Below are 23,106 nucleotides of genomic sequence, written 5' to 3'. Positions count from 1 at the left end.
TTTCCAACGTGGTTACGGCACGACCGAACGGTCGGAATTCATTTTAACCAAAATTAACGGATGATACAATTCAAACGATCGGAGGAAATTTATTTTATTTTTAGATTAAGCGAGAAATGACTTAAATAAATGACTTAAGCACATCAAAAGGGGGTATAAAAAGTAAATGAAAACGAGAATGAAAATACATGAAACACAATGTGGACCACCACGGGTACATATAATGAATTGAAAAGCTTGGTTTGAAGTACTTACCCGTTGAAGACTGAAGAAAATGAAGAACGAACGATGAATCTTGAAGAACGGTCGAGAATCTTCGCATAATTACTCACGGAAACGTTATGGAAACGTTACGGAAGCGCCTCGGCTTGGATTTTCTTCATGGAAACAATTTTCCTAAGCAAATTCGAAAGAGAGAGAAGTGCCTAAGGGGCTGAACCTTTTTCTTCTTCACTTCCTCCCCTATTTATAGCAAAATAGGGGAGATGCTTGCCGCCCAGCTCGCCCAGGCGAGCCAGGTTGCTTCCTCCAGAAGCAACAGCCTTCTGGAGGAATCTTCTGGAAGGCCCAAGTGGGCCTGGTTGCTATTTACACCCCCCTTTTTACTAAATGCACCCCCCCTTTTCTATTTTTTTGTAATTCTTTTTCCGTAACATTACGAAACTTTACGAATTTCGTAACGATACTTATTTTCCTTCCGTAAGGTTACGAATCCTTACGGATTATGTATTTACTCCCTTTTTTACCTTTTGAAGAAGTTATGAAAACTCACGGATTGCGCAAAAACAACTCTTTTCGATTTCCGCCACATTACGGAATTTCACAGATTGCGCAAGCCTGCTTCCTTTTGGATTTCTGAGACGTCTCGGGACTTCATTTATTGCATGTCATCTAGTAATAATCCCCGAACGAAATTAGGGTATGACAGGGACTACCTGGACGGGACTCACCCATTTGCTGTCGGAGATAGGATAAATGATTCCAACTTGCAAAAGCTTGGCTACCTCCTTCTTCACTACATCAAGAATCACTGGGTTGAGTCTTCTCTGTGGCAGTCTTACTGGTTTAGCCCCATCCTCTAAATTTATTTGATGCATACATGTGGATGGGCTAATACCAGGAATGTCTGCCAAGGTCTAGCCTATAGCCTTCTTATGCTTCTTGAGAACTGATAACAGCTTCTCCTCTTGCTCATTAGCAAGGGAGGAAGATATAATTACTGGAAAACTTTTGCTATCATCCAAGTAAGCATATTTTAAATTTGATGGCAGAGGCTTCAATTCTGGTGTGGGCGGCTGGATAATGGTAGAAAGAGATGGTTTCTCAGCCTGTACCTCATAAAGAAAGTCAGAGGTATGTGTACTTCCTAAAACATGGTTAGTTCTATCTGACTCTAGAAAATCAATCTCAAGAGGTAAAACATCACCATATATGTAATTAATATCAATTTCAGATTCACTCTCAGCATCAAATTCAGACATATGATCACGTACAAATTTAGATTCAATGCATGAAGAGTGACAGGCATGCAGATTAGAATGAAGATCAGTCATGTATTCATCAACAATATGGTCAATTATTTCAGCACGAAATACATAAAAATCTTCAGATGGGTGTTTCATAGCATCAAGAACATTAGTTATATCACTAAGCTCCATAGATAGTGTGTCTGCATATACATCTATCTTAGTTCTAGTAGTTTTCATAAAAGGTCTGCCTAGAATGATGGGAACTGATCCTTTAGAAAATCCCTCCTCCATATTCAAAATATAAAAATCAACAGGGAAAATTAGTTCACCAACTCTAACTGAGACATCCTCTATGAAACCAGCAGGATAGGCAACACTTCTATTAGCTAAATGAATTACCACATCAGCTGACTGCAAAGGACCTAGAGATAGAGAATTAAAAATACACAGAGGCATAACACTAACAGAAGCTCCTAAATCTAGCATGGCATGTCAAACTTATTGTTCCCTATAATACAAGGTATGCTGAATGTACCTGAATCTTTACATTTTTCAGGGATTTGGGGAACAGATTTATCAATCAATGCAGAGACATTTCTACCCATACTAATTATTTCACTTCCTTTAAGCTTCCGCTTATGAGTGCACAGCTCTTTCAAGAATTTAGCATATCTTGGAATTTTCTTTATTGCATCCAGCAGAGGTATGTTTACCTCTACTTTTCTAAATGTTTCCAAGATCTCCTTCTCTGCCTCTTCCATTTTTTTATTGGAAATTGCTCTTGGAGGGAATGGAAGAGGGATATGCTGCTTATGTAAACCAGAATTACCAGTGGAAGATTCACCTGCATAGAAATTGTTAGGTAACTTACTCTTTAAATTTTTTCCATCATCTTTTTCTGGAGTAGAGTGAGGTTGGGCAGGTTCATTTGCGGACGAGGAAGGTGCTGCTACTGGTTGAGATCCTTGACACTGCTTTCCCGACCCCAATGTAATGGCACTCACATTTTTGGGATTATGGACATATTGAGAAGGTAATCTGTCAGAATTTTGGGACTGTTGTTGATTTAACTGTGTAGCCAATTGTCCCATCTGGTTAGTTAAGCTTTGAATGGAGGCTCTGGTCTCTTGTTGAAACTGCATGTTTTGCATAGTCATTTGTCTCACAAGTTCTTCAAGGGAAGGTTGCGGAGGAGCCTCAACTGTTTGCTGTTTCTGGGGCTGTTGTTGTTGTTGCTGCTGGATTGGTGGAGGAACGTATGGTCTGCTTGGGCCAGCAGCATTTTGAAAATAAGGCTGTTGTTGCTGCTGTTGTGAAGGATTCGACCATCTAAGGTTGGGATGATTCCTCCACCCAGGATTGTACCTATTGCTGGAGAGGTCATAATTATTCTGTTGTGGCTGATTTTGCTGCTAAGGTTGAGGAGGTCTGTTGTAGATGTTTGCAGCATAAGCTTCAGGCTATTCAATTGCTTCAAATTGTTGCACAGAAGGGCAAAGGTCTGTGTGGTGGTCGGCAGAGGAGCATAAACCACTGATGTCTGGCGACAGGTGCAGATTTTTTATTCATGGCCAGTTGGGTTACCAGGTTAACCAAGGCATCTAGTTTACCTTCAAGCATCTTAGTCTCACCTGATGAAGATGAATTCGTGGCTACTTCATGCACTCCTCTAATGACAATAGCATCATTTCTAGCACTAAATTGCTGGGAGTTGGAAGTCATCTTTTCAATTAAATTTCTGGCTTCAGCAGGGGTCATGTCTCCAAGGGCTCCACCACTGGCAGCATCTATCATGCTTATCTCCATGTTACTAAGTCCTTCATAAAAATAGTGGAGAAGAAGCTGATTTGAAATCTGGTGGTGAGGGCAGCTGGCACATAATTTTTTAAATCTCTCCCAATATTCATATAGGCTTTCTCCACTGAGTTGTCGAATGCCTGAAATATCTTTTCTGATGGTCGTGGTCCTGGAAGCAGGGAAATTTTTTTCTAAGAATACTCTCTTGAGGTCATCCCAGCTCATGATGGACCTTGGAGTAAGGTAATATAGCTAGTCCTTTGCCACTCCCTCTAAAGAATGAGGAAAGGCCTTCAGAAATATGTGATCCTCCTGGACATCTGGGGTTTCATGGTGGAGCAGACAATATGGAATTCTTTTAGATGCTTGTGTGGGTCTTCACCTGCAAGGCCGTGAAACTTTGGAAGCAAATTGATCAGTCCAATTTTAGGAACATATGGGACATACTCATCAGGGTATTGGATGCATAAGCTTTCGTAGGTGAAATCAGGTGCAACCATTTCCCTTAAAGTCCTCTCACGGGGTGGAGGTTGTGCCATATTCTTAGAATGTACAAAATCAGAATGTTTAAAACTATAATGCTCAAAATCACCAATAACAGAATGCTCAGGATGCTCAAAAGGTACAAAATGATGTCTAACTAATCTATGAAATGTCCTATCTATCTCAGGATCAAAGGGTTGTAAGTCAGATGGATTGCCTCTAGTCATACACTATATTCAGCATGCATAACTAGTTACCTTCTCATGCAAGTAACATTGTAGGTTTGAACTACAGCTACCATTAAATGATATCCAGATGACTTGAAATTTTGTGAGCAACCTTATAAAATGATGATAAGATAGCACAAAAAATTTCAAACGAAAATTCAAAGTCTAACTATATAAGCCAAAAATGATAAGTTAAGAAAAATAAGACAATAATACTTGGAAAATAAAAAACTTTTGACAGAATCGCAATTTTTGGAAGAAGGAGACCTCAGCCAGCCTATGGCGGGCTGGCTGCCACGGCATAGGAGATTTTTTTCTACCCCAAATACATATATAATAATAGTCATTCTGATACCCGGAGCAAAAGTTATGGCCGTTTGAAGTTTTGACAAAAATCAAATTTGCTACTTTTTTGGAACTTTAAAATCTGACCAAACTAAGGGCTCCAACTATTTTTCCCACAAAATATGGATCAAAAGAAGTGACCACAAAAAATTTCAGCCAAAAATAACAACTCTAGCTACCAAAACAAAAAATCCTAATTAATTCAGCAAGGGTGGTCGCTAAAATCTGTCGCTACCTGATTTTCACTACTACTCTGTTTTGCCACAAGCAAAAGTGGTCGCTAAATCCGTTTCAAAACACTATTCACAGCAAAACACCCAAAACTGAAATAGGAGAAACGCTTAACTGAAAAACTAAAACAGAACACACCCTAAACAAAATACCAAGGTACTAAACAACACTAACACAATACTAAAACAACACTAATACAAGAAAACAACATGAACACAAGAATTAAACACTAACACGACACTAGCTATTATGAACCTTTGGATACTGCTCCCCGACAACGGCGCCAAATTTGATCGAGGTTGTACCCGAATTAAATAAACATTAAAATTTAGTAACTCGGAAGTGATCCTAGGTCGTTGCCCAACGAGCAATGATAAACCAAATGTTCATAACAGATAGTAGGAAATAGTAACAAATTTGGGGGGGGGGGGGGGGAAGTTGTTTGCTTTTGTAATTTAAACAACGAGTAAAATTGAATTAGAAAATATCAGAATTAAAATACGTTGCTTCCTCTTGATTCACAAGCAAGTCTCTTATCCTAGGTTGCGAGAATTTATCCTTTATCAGTTCAACCACTTAATCCAACCCAAAATTAAATTACTAAGTGAAATTTAACATAAGGCATTCATTATGTGATTAAGCAACACATACACCAATTACTCATAAACGATCATTAAGCATGAACGTGAAATAAGCGCAGAGACAATTAATCAAGCACTGAGCATGCATGAATTAATAGCAACAAAATCAGAGTAATTAGTGAAGAGGAAAAACTGAACAGAATTTAACAATAATAATAGAAGCTCAAAGAGAACTGTGCTTGATCCATAAGAGCAAACAACGCCGGGGACTTAGTCTTCCATTAATCAATAGAGAATGAAATTTTATTGAAGAACGAAATTTTATTGCTAAAACTAAAAGTCATAACTAGAATTGCAAAAACGAAAATAAAGGAGAAAGAGAAGAGAGAGAGAGAGACTAAACTAGAACCTTGGTGCTGCTATATAGTTTTCCATCCCCAAAGCTTACAAATCTATTTTAAATCCAAGCCCATAAATAAAATAAAATCAAATCTATATAAGATAAGGTAAGATAAGATCTAGATAATATCTAGATGAGATCAAATCTAAATAATATCTTATCAAGATAAGATAAGATAAGATCTAATTTTGTAGAATAAAATAGTTTGCCCTCTTCAAGTCCAAGCCCAATTCTGGATTCAAGCCCAAGCCCAATGCTTCATTAATTCCTAAAATTAGATTAAAAACATCAAATTAGCTGAATGGGCCCAAATAATAAAACTGCCTAATTAATTTGACAATTAAGACTAATCAGTACTTAAAATGGTTCAAAAAAAGGGTTTAGAAATAGGAGAAAATAATGGCACATCAGAGTTCTACACAAACCTCTTTGACCCTGAAGATAACTCACCAAAGCAGGTGAAAGTTGGAGGGCACTTGATAATGTTCAATGCAGACACCCTCAACACATCTCTGGGGACCCCAGTGGTATTGGGGCTTAGGGAGACCATCCCCACATATTCTAGATTTTGCAGACTAAGGATGGATCCTCAAGAGATAATGGCTCGCCTCTGTATTCCAGGCAGGGGATTTGTTCTAAATGCTGAAGGCATGCCATGGAAGCTGCTGAGGAGAGACCTCAGCACCTTAGCACAGACTTGGAGTGTGCTATCATATTCTAACTTGGCCTCTACATCACATACATCTAACCTGAACTTAGATAGGGCATGGTTAGTTTATGGGTTGGTGACGAGGATGGACATGAACATTGGAGCACTCATTGCTCAGTCCAACTCCTCTAGGTTGGGATTTCCTGCCTTGATCACAGCTCTCTGCACGGCAAGGGGAGTCACTTCTAATTCCCTCTCTTATGAATCACTAAGCCCAACCATTAATTTTGCATATATCAAGAAAAAATTTTGGAACCTGGATCAACCTTCGGTCTACTTTCCAAGGACTCGCGAGGCTAGGGCCAAAGCAGCTGAGATCCCTTCCTCATCCACTCCTCGGGTCCCTCCTGTACCCACTTCTACTCCACCACCTGCTTCAGCTCATCTAGGACCTTCCATAGACGTTATCATGGCGATGCTCCAGAGCTTTTACTAGGGACAGTGCCTGTTGATGCAGAATTTTCAAAAGTTAGCTCAGCATCAGCCGTTCATATCCTTGGAGGAGTTCACTCGGTAGGTGGCCTGGCCAAGAGCCCAACCTTCTCCTATTGGAAGGGGTGAGGCCTTTGCATCCCAGGAGCCTCAGCCACATCAGGATGAGTCTTCCTCATCTTTAGAGTCAGAGACCGTACCACCAAAGTCATTCATCTATGAGCAGATCCAGGCCCCACACTAGAGGAGACTCAAGAGGCTACTACACCAGAGATTACCCCACAGCAAGCAGCAGAACCTTCCACATCAGTTCTGGATTTGTCTTCACCACAACCATCCCAGGAGCCATCTACACGTGTCCTGGGCTTGTCATCCCCCACTACTTCACCAGCAGGCACCCCAATGCTTCACCTCACAGATGAAGAGGAGGATATCATGGACCAGGACTAACCAAAAGACCAGTGACAGGATTTCTATACTCCTGTCTTTTGAACAATTATAATTATTATTTTTATGTTTTCAAATATAGTTTTCATATAGTTTATAATGGGTTTTTAGTTTATAATTTTGCTTTTTGAATGATCTTAATGCATGTTTCGAAGCATATTGAACAGTTTAACTTGCTTTACAAGTATGTAGTGTTTGGTAAATATTTTTTATTTTTGGGAAAATTAGTGTTTGTGATTGATTGCATGATATAGATGAAGTATGATGGTTAATCTTAGGTTTCAAATAAGCATGCATTGTTTAGAAGAGAAAGAACAAGAAATTAGGATCATGACTAAAAATGTTAGTTAGTTGGACAAATTGATTGTGAAGGAACGCATTAACCATAACCCGATGAGTGTGTGAACCTTAAATGTTGAGAGAACGACTAGCATTGAGTAATGATGTTTGCATGAATCTTTGAAATATGGAATGGAATTTATGTAATTGAGAATGATGAAGGCCATGATTGTATGAAATAGCTACTTGGCCAAAAAGCTTACCTAATACATTAATGTTATATCCTTTGCACCCACATTTGAGCTAAAGAATTGAATCTTTTACACTGAACCTCAAGCCTTAAAATGTCATCTCCATATACCTTATCTTAGGTTATAGGAGAGCAATTGAATTCAAAGCAATTTGCCCTGAATTTGGGGGAGTTTGTTGGGTAGCCAAGTTATAAGAGTAAGAAATAGTAGAACACACAGCAAATAAGTAAATAGATTGTATTTTTTTTTAAAAAAAACACTGTAAGTTTTAAATAAAAGGTGCGTGTGCTATTAGAATAAAGCTAAGTACAAAGGGCAAGTGAGTTGAGTTGAAAAGAATGTAAATGGAAAAAAAATGGTTAATTTTAGGATTTGTGCTCTCGCATAATTTAAGCTTTTGAATCTTAGAAAAACCATTGTTTATTGCAGCCCAACCTCACTACAAGCCTATAAAAGTACTTCTGATTCAATTTATGCATTCCTAACTGTATGCCATGAGATGAAGTGCAAAGGTTGGACCTCGTGTTAGTTGTTAATTATTGATTAGCTTAAACACTTGAGCTTGAGTGGAACAATGACCGTGAGGCACTGGTTAGGCATCCTTCCTTGAAATTTATCTGCTGATTAGTTTCATTCAGTTGTGTTGCTTAATAAAAATGCTCTTATCTCTGAAAAGCTTCATGTCTTGTAAAAAACCATTGATTGAGTCATTGTATAGATTTCTTATCATATGATTAATGTTTTGGAAGAAAACACCCTTTGTAAATAATCACTGCATTATTTTTGCACTTAAGGACAAGTGAGTTGTTCTTTATTTGCTTGAGGACAAGCAAAATTGTAAATTTGGGGGAGTTTATCAGTTGTTTTATACGACTAAATTTTGTATAGAAACTTTTGATAATTATATAGAATTCCTCGAAGTTACAGTTCTTTTTGTGGGATTGTAAATACTTTTGGTTAATAAATTGATCATTACTCATTATAATCTTCCGCTTGTAATTAATGTAAATTTCAATTCTATTTTAGGTGAAAAAGGAGATTTTGTGAAGTGCTGAATCTGGTGTCTCGCTAAGCCTTGTATGTGCGCTTAGTGAGAATGTCTCGCTAAGCGAGGCACCAGTGCACTCAGCGAGACACAAGAATCAGGAAGAGAATCTGCCTTGCAAGCACGTGCTCAGCGCGTTGTCGCTCGCTAAGCAAGTCATCCATCATCTTCAAGGCCAATTGTGCGATTAGCGTTGAACCACAGTTCACTAATGCGCGCTAAGCGCAAGATTGGTGCTCAACAAGAGGCCACCGACAGGATTTCCATATAAAACCTGAAAACACAGAATTGGAAGGGAGTTTCTTGAGTGTGCGGACCCAGAGGCGACTGAGCAGACCAAAGGAGGCATCTTGAAGATCTTTGAAGGAGCTTTTGAGAGATTGTGAGGATTTTAGAGGTGGAGAAGACATCCCCACCATTTTGTACTTTTTTCAATTTTTCTTCTTCTCTTCTTTAAACTTGTAAAAAGGAGTTTCCTCGCAATGGAAGGCTAAATCCTTAGTTGGGAACTTCTACAGAGTAAATGATGTAAAATTTTCATATCTATTTAATAGTGTTTTCATGTGTTCTTTGTTCCTATCGGCCTTTAATTCTCGCTTGTTTTTGTCTTGATCACGCAAACACATGTGTAGTTAGGATCATCCTCATTGGGAAATGGTTTGATCCTTAGAACTTGATAGGACAGGGCTAATTTATCATATATCTAGACACGGAGTGCGATAACTTGGTTTTTCAGTATGTTGTAACCGTAATGTTGTTCGATTAGGCTAAGTTCAACAAGAGACATCTGAGAATGAAGTCTAGTTAGGATTAGGCTAAACTCACGAGACATCGGGGTTTAGTAGTTAGGACCTTAGCATAGAATACAGAAGCATTGTTAAGTAGAGAAATATCCTTAAATTACATCAAAATACCCTGTAGAAGGAACCAACACGTTCGCATATTTGTTTTCACACACCATTACTCACTTTACTCGCGTTCATTTAGAATAGATCATACTTTTATTTCTCTTTTCAACCATTAATTGTATCACTAACGCCTGCTCACCAAACGACAACTTTTACCAAGTAAAACAAGTTCCTTGAGACCGATACTCGGTATTCTTACCGTTTTAATACTACTTGCGCGCCCTGGTACACTTGCCGGGCAACGATCAATAGTCGTACAACAATCCATGGAGATACTGTCCCACTTCCACTTGGGTATCACTTAGGGTTGTAACTTACCTAAAGGTCTCTGATGTTCTATCTTAGCCTTCTGGCAGACTAAACACGTATATACAAACTCGCTAACCTCTCTCTTTATGTTGGGCCATCAAAACATTATTTTTAGATCCTGATACATCTTGGTAGCAACAGGGTGGATGCTCAGGTTGCTCCTATGACATTCCTCTAAGATCATGTTCCAAAGTTCTGGCACATTGGGAACACAAATCCTATCTAGAAGTCTCAAGACTCCATTTGATCTCACATTGAAACTACTATCGCTCCCTGGCTTTATAGCTTCTAACTAAGTCCTTAGAAAAGGATTAGTCTTCTGGCCCTCTTTAATATCTCCAAGTAGTTCACTGGTGATCCTTAAGACTCCCAATCTCACGCTATTAGGGGTAACCTCACACGCAAGGCTAAGTTTCCTAAATTGTTCTAGGAGATCCAACTCTCTAACCATCAAGGAAGATATATATAGGGATTTCCTACTCAAGGTGTCAGCCATTACATTGGCTTTGCTAGGATGATAGCTAAGCTCAAAATCATAGTCCTTAAGTAACTCTAACCATCTCCTCTTACGCATGTTGAGCTCTTTCTGACTAAACAAATACTTAAGGCTATTATGATCGCTAAACACTTCAAACTTGGAGCCGAACAAGTAATGCCTCCTCATCTTAAGAGAAAAAACTACAACAGCTAACTCCTGATCATGGGTAGGATAATTCATCTCGAGTCTTGAGTTGTCTAGAACCATAGGCCACTACCTGACCATTCTGCATCAACACTCCTCCTAAACCCATCTTTGATGCATCACAATACACCTCAAAGGGTTCTCTTGGGTTAGGCAAAACTAATACAAGAGCGGTCGTCAACTTTTCCTTAAGGGTTTGGAAACTATGCTCACACTGGGCATCCCACACAAAAGCTTGACCTTTATGAGTCAACTTAGTCAAAGGCAAGGCTCACATGGAGAAGCCTCTTATGAATCTTCGGTAATATCCTACCAAACCCAGAAAACTCCTAATTTCAAACACAAACTTAGGATTCTCCCACTTAAGTACAACTTCTATCTTAGAAGGATCTACACCTATACCGCCTTGGGATATCACATGTCCTAGGAAACTAACTTTATCTAACCAAAACTCACACTTGGACAACTTAGCATAAAGTTGTCGGTTCCTAAGGGTTTGCAGCACAATCCTCAAGTGCTCTTCATGCTCATCTCTAGTCTTGGAGTATACCAAAATATCATCTATGAACACTACCACAAAACTATCAAGATAAGGGTGAAAGATCCTATTCATGTAATCCATAAACACACCAGGGGCATTAGTTACACCAAAGGGCATGACTAGATACTCCTAGTGACCATAACGGGCCCTAAAAGCATTCTTTGAAATATCCTTAAGACTTCACTCGAATCTGGTGGTAACCAGATCTAAGGTCAATCTTGCTAAACACACAAGCCCCTACCAGGTGGTCCATAAGGTTGTCTATTCTAGGAAAAAGGTACATATTCTTAATTGTTACCCTATTCAACTAGCGGTAGACTACACACAACCTCATGGTCCCATCTTTCTTCTTCACTAACAACACTGGTGCTCCCCATGGAGACACACTAGGTCTAACAAACTGCTTATCCAACAACTCCTCTAACTGCTTCTTAAGCTCATCTAACTCTATAGTAGGCATCCTATAAGGGGCTATGGATATGGGTCCATCACTGGGTACCAGGTCAATCGAAAACTCTATCTCTCTCTTAGGTGGTAAACCGGATATTTCCTCAAGAAACACTTCAGGAAACTTTCTGACAATAGGGAGGTCACACATGGAAACCTTAATCTCTACTTCTGGGTTAGACAAGATCATGTACACTTGAGAATCTTCTTTTAAAGATGTCAAAACTTGGTTGGCAAAGATAAACATTTCATCCTTACTCACTCCAGAATCATCAAACATCACTGTTTTATCAAAACAGTTTAACAAGACATGGTTGGAAGATAACCAGTCCATACCCAGAATAACATCAATTTGGCTCAAAGGCAAACAAAACAAATCAATTAAGAATGTTCTACCAGAAATTTCCACTGGACAATTCAAACACACATTAGAAGTTAACACAGAACCACTAGTTTAGGTCTCTACTACCAGATGTTTATTTAAAAAGGACACATAAAGCTTAAGTTTCTCAACACAAGAACAAGATAAAAAGGAATGGGTTGCACCAGAATCAAATAGCACAAGTAAGGGAATCCAACTTATGAAACATTTACCTTGGATTAGATCTTTATATTTCGAAGCTTCAATGCCATTAAGAGTAAAGACTCTTCTCGTGGCTTTCCGATGTCTAGTTTGGTCATTCAGACCTCCACCATTTCATTCCTTCTTGGGATCTGGGCAATCCCTCTGAATATGGCCCTTTTATCTGCAGTTGAAACAACTCATATCTTTGTCCGCACAATTTGAAGAAATATGGCCTGACTTACCACACCTGTAACAAACTATTTGAATTGAGGAAGTAGTGGGTTTACTATCATTACCTCCAGAAAACCCCATAGCAGTAGTCCTCTGATTGCTGGGGCAATTACCATAATGCTTAGGAGGGGTCGAGTATGGCTTTCTGCAATTTTGGGATTCATTCTTCTTGTTCTTCATTGAACCCGTACTCCGATAATATGCTACCCTGTCTCGGGAGTCTTCATCCCAGATTCTACACATGTTCACCAATAGTGGGAATTGACGAACACCTTGATAATTCACAGCTTGCTTCACCTCAGGTTGCAGGCCATTCAGAAACTTCACACATTTTGAGCTTTCACCATCCCTTCCTTGGTAATGAGGAAAATACCTCACTAGCTCTTCAAACTTGGCTACGTATTCAGCTACAGTCGTGTTCCCTTGCTTGAGCTCAAGGAATTCCATCTCCTTCTTGTTCCTAACATCTTCAGGGAAGTATTTCTCTAGAAATACCCTTTTGAAGGTTTCCCAAGTCACAGGTTGACCTTCTGCCTCCCAGCATTGGCGAGTGTTCTCCCACCATTACACTATTATGTGAAAGGATGTGACTCTTCACTTTTGAATTTGAATTTCAACGTTCAAAGGCACTGGTAATCGATTACCAAAACATTGTAATAGATTACAGCTTTTTTGAAATTAATTGGAACGTTGTAAATTCAATTTGAAAACTTTTTCAAATTCATTTGGCTACGGGTAATCGATTACCAGAGAGTAAAAACCCTTTGGTAAACATGTTTTGAGAAAAATCATGTGCTACTCAATTTTTGAGAAAAACTTTTCATACTTATCTTGATTAAGCATTCTCTTGATTCTTGAATCTTGAGTCTTGAATCTTGATCTTGATTCTTGGGATCTTGAACCTTGAATCTTGATTCTTGACTCTTAACTTTCCTCTTGAGTCTTGAATTGTTCTTGATTCTATCTTGATCACTTGAGTTGTTCTTTGATTGATCTTTGAACTTTTTGTCATCACCTTTCTCATCATCTTTTGTTATCTTCATTGTTATCATCAAAACACCTTTGAACCACCTTTTATTCACCATGAAGCTTTGCTTCTACAAGATTTGAGGAAAAATCTTCTTCAAGAGGGATGGGATGATGCAATCCTCTCAAGGAGGGGACCCATTGTAACACCCTGATATATATCTACATATTATTAGTAATTATGTTTGATGTTTGATTATTTGTTGTGCTATTTTATCCGTAAGTATTTTTGAGGAGGTGAGTCTAGTTATTAGAAGGGTCTTAGTAGTTAAAGCGTTAGCTTCTCAAATAAGTCACGAGGAAGCTTCTTGAGGAAGCCTCTTAATGAAACTTCTTGAGGAAGCTACATGAGCTGTCTTGGTAAAAACGCTGTCCAGCCTTCGTTAACTGTTGGATCTTCTCAAAATTTGGTCTACCGATTTACAAGACAATTTTCCACAATCTGACCGTTGGGATCTTTGGGAAGAAGTCTTGAGTGTGCGCGAAGCTTCCGTTCCCGAGAGCATTTCTCACTTGAGCGTTTTCAGCCTTTGCTTTCGTGTAGCTTAGGAAAAACACCATTTATTCTTCTTTCTTTCTTCCAAAGCCATTTCTAATATTTCAAGCACTTTATCCATCACCCACAACCACCATTAGCCACCATAAACCGCCATTGTTCTCCATTGCAACCCCACACTGAGAGGAACCCTTTGACCGAAACGGAATCTTCCAACTTGGCTCACGGTTTCGGTAGAGAACGAAACCCTAGTCTGACCTTTCGTTTTCTTTCGAGGTAACCATGGTTCTACGCTTGTTTCTTGTTAGTTTTAGCTTGTCTTTGCATCTTTTCTGACTTTGGAACCGCCATTGCATGTCTTATGCTTCCTTTGAAAAACCCTAGAGAAAGAGACTTTGTAAGCGTTATCCTTTCATGAAATGCATGTTATTTTCGTAACCTACACTGAACTCCGGTCACATTGGCGTGGTCAGAATTTCCAATGATGTTCCTTTGTAAAATCCAAAATGCTCTTAGCTCTTTTATGCAGTGATGTGGGTGTTTGACCCAGAGCACTATTATTAGCTTTGTTTTCTGAAATCCATATTAAGTCTCCTTTGTTTTGGTATGGTAGAGGATTGTGTGGAACCGATGAGCGGAAAAGAAAAAGACATCTCCAAGTGACATGACGAGGAAACTGCGGGTAGCTAACAATAGGTGAGGGGTGTTTATTATAAAATTTATCGTTTTAACACCATAGTTAGGGTTAAGGAACCTAGCTATGAGGATATTTGTCTGTCCCTGTTGCATGCTGATTTTGCTTTCAAGAAACTTATGTTTTTAACTAATGGGATGCGATAAAATTGTTATTGATATGCATGCTGGATTGTGTTGTTTGAAGACCGTGAGTGTGAATCTCAGACATGAAAGATATATATATATATATATATATATATATATATATATATATATATATATATATATATATATATGTATGTGTGTGTGTGTGTGCGAAATGCGATTTGTTGTTGATGTTGCTATTGAGGATTTTAATTGATATGTGATGATAATGATGATTAGGATGATATTGATTTGAGATGACGTTGTTAATAAAGACCATGTCAACATGAATTGTTATTATTGATGAATATGTGAATATAAAATGAGGTTGTTGTTGTTGTTGATATTTATGTTGAGAATGACATGGAAATGGAATGTTGATTGATGTTGGAAATGCATTGGCATGTGCATGTTGTGTATGTTTGTGGGGGGCACTGTGCACTGACCTTCCAGGGTCTTTGGCACTAGCTTTTGCCCACGTTTATACGTTAGATGTTGTGTATAGTCGTGGGGGGCACTGTGCATTGACCTTCTAGGGTCTTTGGCACTAGCTTTTGGCCATGATCATACGTCGTATGGAGTGTATGTCATGGGGGGTAGAGTGCACTGACCTTGTCGGATGGCCCAGACGTGGGTAACTAGTGTGGTTAATCTAAGCATTTTTTAGGGAATGCTTAGGCGCTTTAATTGGTCCATGGTCTTTGGAACTTACTTTTTGCCGTGATCATAGCTCATATGACACAGGAAATAGAGTAACTGTGGCCAAGTGTACTTTGTTCTAGGGGGCTTGTCACCTGGTAGGGAACACCTTTGGGCTCCCAGGCTGATCACCTTTGGGAGAGGGGTTGTTACGTGCACACCCGGATGGTCTCAACAAACTCAGCACAGTTCCCTAAGTGAGAGTGTCGTGTGGACACGCTTAGGCTATTTCCTGAGATTTGGTTGTTGTTGGTATGTACCACATTGCATCTAAGTGTTAAGTCAGGTGCATGCATCATTCTGTGCAGTCTTGATTGGGTCCATGAATGGATGATGAGTAATTGCTGGATGTGGATGATGAATATTTGTTAGATATGAGTGTTGAATAATGAATGTTGTGTATGCTCATCATGTTTGCCTATGTTCCTTGCTAATTATGGTTATTTGGAATTGGTATTGGTTCTTTTTATAATGAACTCACCCTTGCAACTTTGTATCGTGTGGTTGATACCTGTGATGGTCACGAACCTTGTTCATGGGAGCAAAATGATTGTGGCAGGGTGCAAGGAGTAAGATTCTGGTGAGGAGCCGCTGAGCCGACGTGATGACGTTGGCATTATTTTCGGAGGGAGTTGTGTTTTGTCATCAACTCCTCCGTAGTTGGTTTTGAAGTTTTATTTTGTTGTATCAAAGATGTAAAACTTGGATTTTAATTATATTTATGAACATATTTAATTTTCGTTTATGTGTATGACGTGTACCAAGTTACTATATCTATATAATTATGTATATTCACTTAAGTAATGGCATGTTGTTGGATGAATGCATGTTGGGTCAAAATTACTTCGGTTTTCAAAAGCAAAATTAAGGGAGTTCTTTTATAAAAAATTGAAATTATCGAATATTAGAGTGTTGATATCGTAGTGACGAGGCAGGTCGTTACACCCATTGTTAGTTGTCTTATATGACTAACTTTTGTATAGAAAACTTTTTCAAAATGTATATATTTTCCCCAATTTATGGTTCTTTTTGTAGGATTGTAAATAAATTTTCCTTTGTTTTTATCTGTGCTCATTAGAAGCCTTGTGTATGGAATTAATGTCAATTTCTCTTCAATTTCAGGCAAAAATGAGTTATTTTGAAGAAGTGCTAAAGTTGATGTCTCGCTAAGCGAGCTCAATGCGCTTAGCGAGTGTCATCTGCTAAGCGAGGCATCAACACGCTTAGCGAATAAGAGGAATCTGGAAGGGAATCTGTCATGCAGGCACGCGCTCAGTGCATCATCAGCTCGTTTAATGAACCGTTTGTCACCATCCAGGCTTAGCGCAAGTTTGGCACTGAGCAAAAATTCACTTACTTGTGCTAAGCGTGAGAATGGCGCTAAGCGCGACGTCGAGGTCAGTGAGCCCTTTTTTAAGCTTGACTTGTGGAGAATGAAAGGAGTTCTGGAGAGAGCGCTGAATAGCAGTCAGAGCTTGAAGAGTGAAATACACAGAGGCAAAGAACAGAGCAAAGAAGCCAAGTTTTGATCTTTTAGGAAGATTTGTGAGTTTTTGAGTGATTATGAGATTCCTAGTGTTGGATCAAGTGGCCTCAGAATAATTAAGAAGGGGGGGTTGAATTAATTATTAATGTGTCTTGACTAATTAAAAATCTATCCTTCTTAATGTTACTGATTCAATTAGGCTTTACTACTAAGTTATGTAATAATAAAAAAAGTAAAGCGTAAAATAAAAGTACACAGCGGAAATTAAAGAGTGCAGGGAAGAAGAAGACAAACACAAGAATTTTATACTGGTTCGGTAACAACTCGTGCCTACATCTAGTCCCCAAGCAACCTGCGATTCTTGAGATTTCTTTCAACCTTGTAAAATCCTTTACAAGCCAAAGATCCACATGCGATGTCCCCTCCCTTGTTCTCTTTGAAAACCCAAGTGGATGTACCCTCCACTTGAACTGATCCACAAGAGATGTACCCTCTCTTGTTCTCAGTATAACAATCCCCAAGTAGATGTATCCTCTACTTGTATCACAAAGGATGTACCCTCCAATGTGTTGGGACAAAGAATTCTCAGGCGGTTAGTCCTTTGAATCTTTGTAAAGGGGAAACAAAAGATATCTCAGGCGGTTAGTCCTTTGAGATCTTTTGTTTAAGGGAAAGGGAAGAATCAAAAGAATTCTCAGGTGGGATCCTTTGAATTCTCTTGGAAAGGGAGAAGGGAGACACAAAAGAATTTAGGCAGTTAGTCCTTTGTTCTTTTGGCAAAGGGAGAAGAGAATGAAAAATACGAATAACATAAGTTTTTGAACAAAGAACTTTTCTTGGAAGAAAAAGTTTTGAACAAAAACTTTTAGAAAGATGAAGAGAAAAGAATCAGAAAATTCTGTAGAAAGAGTTGAAAGATATTGAAAGAGATGTGGAGAGAAGATTGAAAGATAGTTTGAAAGATAGATGATGTTGATCTTTTTTTTGTTTCATGCCAAGGTCACATATTTATAATTTCTTGATGGCTCGAGTCAAAATTTGTAACTCTTGGCAATTTCTTTAAAACTAATTACTTAAAAATAATGACTTTTGAAAGAATCTTCAGAAACAAGTCACTTGAAGAATTATGACTTTTGGAAATGAATTTTTCGAAATCAGTCACTGGTAATCGATTACCATTAAGGTGTAATCGATTACACATTAAGAGATGTGACTCTTCATTTTGAATTTTGAAAATCTTAACATTTTAAAACACTGATAATCGATTACATGATTATGGTAATCGAGTACAGATTTGTAAATCAGTTTTGAAAACAATGCTGGCTACTGGTAATCGATTACTACCTTCTGGTAGTCGATTACCAGAGAGTAAAACTCTTTGGTAATGATTTTGTGAAAACTTCTTGTGCTACTCAATGTTTTGAAAAACTTTTTAATATTTATCTTGATTGAGTCTTCTCTTGATTCTTGAATCTTGAGTCTTGAATCTTGATCTTGATTATTCTTGAATTTTGAATCTTGGAACTTGATTCTTGAATCTTTGCTTAATTCTTGATTCTTTGGCATAATCAAAATAACTTTGGAAGACATTGCTTCCACAATCTCCCCCTTTTTGATGACGACAATCCTGAAATCAAGAGAATGTATACAATTGTTGTTCTACTGTTCACTCACCCCTTTCTCCCCTTTCTTTTTGAATTTATGCTTAATTTTAAGTCTTGAACAAAATATAACATCTTGATTTCTTAAAATACCCATTTTTCTCTCCCCCTTTGGCTACATCAAAAAGGCCAAAGTGCGTAAAACATACATAATTCAAAACAAACACAAAGCATATTTTGTAAAATAAACATAAAAGATACTAAACCATTCATGAAGCAAGACCAAAATAAAATGCAAACCACATAGTCACATATCACAATCCATAAATGTTTAGTCATACTAAGCAAATATTAAAAATACTAAATGTTCAAATGTCATAAGTTTTTCATAAAACATGATAAAAGCATGTGTATTAAACAAGTCATAAGATATCATAAAACAAATCATTTGTCTAAGTCACTGGCATCTAGAAGTCCTAATTCTCTTCTAATGGTGTAGAAGGAATATTTGGGTAGTGGTTTTGTGAAGATATATGCGAGTTGATTTTTGGTATCTACAAATTCTAGAACACAGTCACCTTTTAGGACATGATCTCTAAGGAAATGATGCCTAATTTCTATATGCTTGGTTCTAGAGTGGAGAACTGGGTTCTTAGATATATTTATGGCACTTGTGTTGTCACATTTTATGGGGATATGGTCTAATACAATCCCATAATCAGATAGTTGTTGTTTCATCCACAAAATTTGTGCACAACAACTACCAGCAGAGATGTATTCTGCTTCAACTGTGGATAAGGCTACACTATTTTGCTTCTTGCTGTGCCAAGAGACAAGAGCAGATCCTATGAATTGACATATACCACTCGTACTCTTCCTATCTGTTTTGGATCCAGAAAAATCTAAATCTGAGTATCCTACTAAATTACATACAAAATTTTTAGGGTACCATAATCCTAAGTTAACTGTTCCTAAGAGATATCTTATGATCCTTTTTACTGCAGATAAATGTGAAAACTTTGGATTTGATTGAAATCTTGCACACATGCACACACTAAACATAATATCTGGCCTACTTGCAGATAAGTAGAGTAGAGATCCAATCATACCTCTATATTGCTTTTCATCAACAGGTTGATCGGACTTATCTTTATCAAGATAGCAACCAATGCTCATAGGAGTAGCCAAGTGTTTTGAGTTCTCCATTCCAAATTTCTTGATGAGTTCCTTGCAATATTTTGCTTGGTTGACAAAGATTCCATCATTTGTTTGTTTGATTTGTAGTCCAAGAAAGTAATTTGACTCACCCATCATGGACATCTCAAACTCACTTTGCATGTCAATAGAAAATTCCTTGCACAAAAATTCATTAGTAGATCCAAAGATTATATCATCAACATAAAATTGTACCAATAAGATATCATTATCCTTCTTCTTTATGAATAGGGTGGTATCTACCTTCCCTCGAATGAAATTATTTTCTAATAAGAATTTACTTAATCTTTCATACCAAGTTCTAGGTGCTTGTTTTAACCCATAAAGTGCTTTCTTTAACCTATGGACATGATCTAATTTTTGTGAGTCTTCAAACCCGGGAGATTGTTATACATATACTTCCTCTTGGATTAGACCATTTAAGAAGGCACTCTTGACATCCATTTGATATAGTTTAAAGTTCATAATAGATGCATAGGCTAAAAGCATTCCAATGGCTTCTAATCTAGCTACAGGTGCAAATGTTTCTTCATAGTCTATACCTTCTTCTTGGTTGTACCCTTTTGCAACTAGCCTATCTTTATTTCTAATTACTATACCATTTTCATCTAGCTTATTTCTAAATACCCACTTAACTCCTAAAATGGGGTAGTCATATGGTTTCGCAACTAGTTCCCAAACATTATTTCTCTCAAATTGATTTAACTCTTCTTGCATAGCAACTATCCATTGATCATCTATTATGGCTTCTTTAAAATTTTTAGGTTCTATCATAGAAACAAATGCCATGTTATTGCATAAATCTTTGAGAGAGTGTCTAGTTGTTACCCCTTTTTAGATATCTCCAATGATGCTATCAAGAGGATGATTTCTTGAAGTTTTCCATTCTTTGGGAAAATTATCATTTTCTTGGGCTATGTCATCTTGAAAATCCTTGTTTTCTTCATCTCTTTTTTTTTTTTTAGATTTATTTCTTGATTGTGTATATCTTCCAAAGAATCTGCAATATCATCAAGAAATTCCTTTCTCGGAGAGGTAATATTAGTTTCATCAAAAGTAACATGTATTGATTCCTCAATTGTCATGGTTCTTTTGTTGTATATCCTAAAGGCTTTGCTATGTAGGGAATACCCAAGGAAGATACCCTCATCCTCCTTAGCATCAAATTTTCCTAGGCTTTCTTTACCATTGTTTTGGACAAAACATTTACATCCAAAAACATGTAAATGAGCAATTTTTGGTTTCCTATTGTTAAAAAGTTCATATGGGGTTTTCTTAAGAATGGGTCTTATTAAGGCTCTATTCATAATATAACATGCGGTGTTGACTGCTTCTGCCCAAAAATATTTTGGAAGTGGTGTGTCATTTAAAAGGGTTCTAGCAATTTCTTCTAAAGATCTATTTTTCCTTTCTACTACACCGTTTTGTTCAGGTTTCCTAGGTGCAGAGAAGTTGTGTTCTATGCCATGTTCATCACAAAACATTTCAAAATCATTGTTTTCAAATTCACCTCCGTGATCACTTCTAATGGAGATAATTTTAAGATTTTTCTTGTTTTGGATGACTTTGGCAAGTCTTCTAAATGCATGAAATGCATCATTTATATGAGTAAGAAATAAAGTCCAAGTATACCTAGAATAATCATCAACAATTACTAAGGCATAGTAACTACCACAAAAACTCATGACCCTAGAGGGTCCAAACAAAACCATATGCAATAATTGTAATGGTTGAGTAGTAGATACAATCTTTTTAGATTTAAAAGATACTTTTGTTTGTTTACCTTTTTGGCATGCATCACATAACTTATCTTTTTCGAATTTTAATTTTGGTAAACCAACAACTAGGTCTTTTGAAATTAATCTATTTAGATGATCCATGTTAATATGAGCAATTCTCTTATGCCATAACCATGAATGACTATCTTTACTTAGAAAGCATGTATCATTTTCAGGTTTTTGTTTTAAATCAATCATGTAAACATTATTTTCTCTGAAACCTATATGCTCAATATCCTTGTCATGCTCATGCTTGATAATACATTTTTCAGAATCAAAAGATACTTTATATCCTTTATCACATAATTGACTAACACTCAATAGACTATGCTTTAGACCTTCTACAAGTAACACATTTTCAATGGGAGTAGAGGAACTCGTACCTATTTTGCTGACTCCAATGATTTTTCCTTTGTTGTTGTCACCATATGTAACATGTCCACTTTTCTTTGGAGAAATGGTTGTAAACTTGGATACATCTCCTGTCATATGCTTGGAACATCCACTGTCGATGTACCACTTCTTCCTTACAGATTCTTCCTTGTTATTCTTGTGAGATTTTGTCATGAGACATAAGTTGGCTTGGTCTTCATCATAATCTTGAAATGATTTCAGATTTGACCTGTTCCTAAAAATACTTTTGAAAAACAAAGAATTTAAAGAGGCCTCAAAATAATTATTAAAGGGGGTTGAATTAATTATTAACGTGTGTTAACTAATTAAAAATCTATCTTTCTTAATGCTACTAGATTCAATTAGGCTTTACTACTAAGTTACGTAATTTAAACAAAAGTAAGAGTAAAAGAAAAGTACATAGCAGAAATTAAAGAGTGTAGGAAAGAAGAAGACAAACACAAGAATTTACACTGGTTCGGCAACAACCCGTGCCTACATCAAGTCCCCAAGCAACCTGCGGTTCTTGAGATTTCTTTCAACCTTGTAAAATCCTTTACAAGCCAAAGATCCACAAGGAATGTTCCCTCCCTTGTTCTCTTTGAAAACCCAAGTGGATGTACCCTCCACTTGAACTCATCCACAAGAGATGTACCGTCTCTTGTTCTCAGTATAAAAATCCCCAAGTAGATGTACCCTCTACTTGTACCACAAAGGATGTACCCTCCAATGTGTTGGGACAAAGAATTCTCAGGCGGTTAGTCCATTGAATCTTTGTAAAGGGGAAACAAAAGATATATCAGGCGGTTAGTCCCTTGAGACCTTTTGTTTAAGGGAAAGGGGAGAATCAAAAGAATTCTCAGGCGGGATCCTTTGAATTCTCTTGGAAAGGGAGAAGGGAGACAAAAAAGAATTCAGGCGGTTAGTCCTTCGTTCTTTTGGCAAAGGGAGAAGAGAATGAAAAAGATGAATAACATAAGTTTTTGAACAAAGAACTTTTCTTGGAAGAGAAATTTTTGAACAAAAACTTTTAGAAAGATGAAGAGAAAAGAATAAGAAAATTCTGCAGAAAGAGTTGAAAGATGTTGAAAGAGATGTGGAGAGAAGATTGAAAGATAGTTTGAAAGATAGATGATGATGATTTTTTTTTGTTTCATGCCAAGGTCACATATTTATAATTTCTTGATGACTAGAGTCAAAACTTGTAACTCTTG

General features: G+C 37.4%; 1 non-coding gene across 1 annotated transcript; it reads left to right on the top strand.

Annotated features, from left to right (window-relative positions):
• Nucleotides 1-3,321: 3,321 nt before the first annotated feature.
• Nucleotides 3,322-3,428, top strand: LOC114391319. The gene has a single exon (XR_003662111.1). It is a non-coding gene; the product is annotated as a small nucleolar RNA R71 (small nucleolar RNA).
• Nucleotides 3,429-23,106: the final 19,678 nt, after the last annotated feature.

This window comes from Glycine soja, chromosome 16 (genome assembly GCF_004193775.1).
Source record: "Glycine soja cultivar W05 chromosome 16, ASM419377v2, whole genome shotgun sequence".
NCBI lineage: Eukaryota > Viridiplantae > Streptophyta > Magnoliopsida > Fabales > Fabaceae > Glycine > Glycine soja.
The sequence above is the reverse complement of the archived record's forward strand: the minus strand, read 5'-3'. Positions and strand labels throughout refer to the sequence as shown.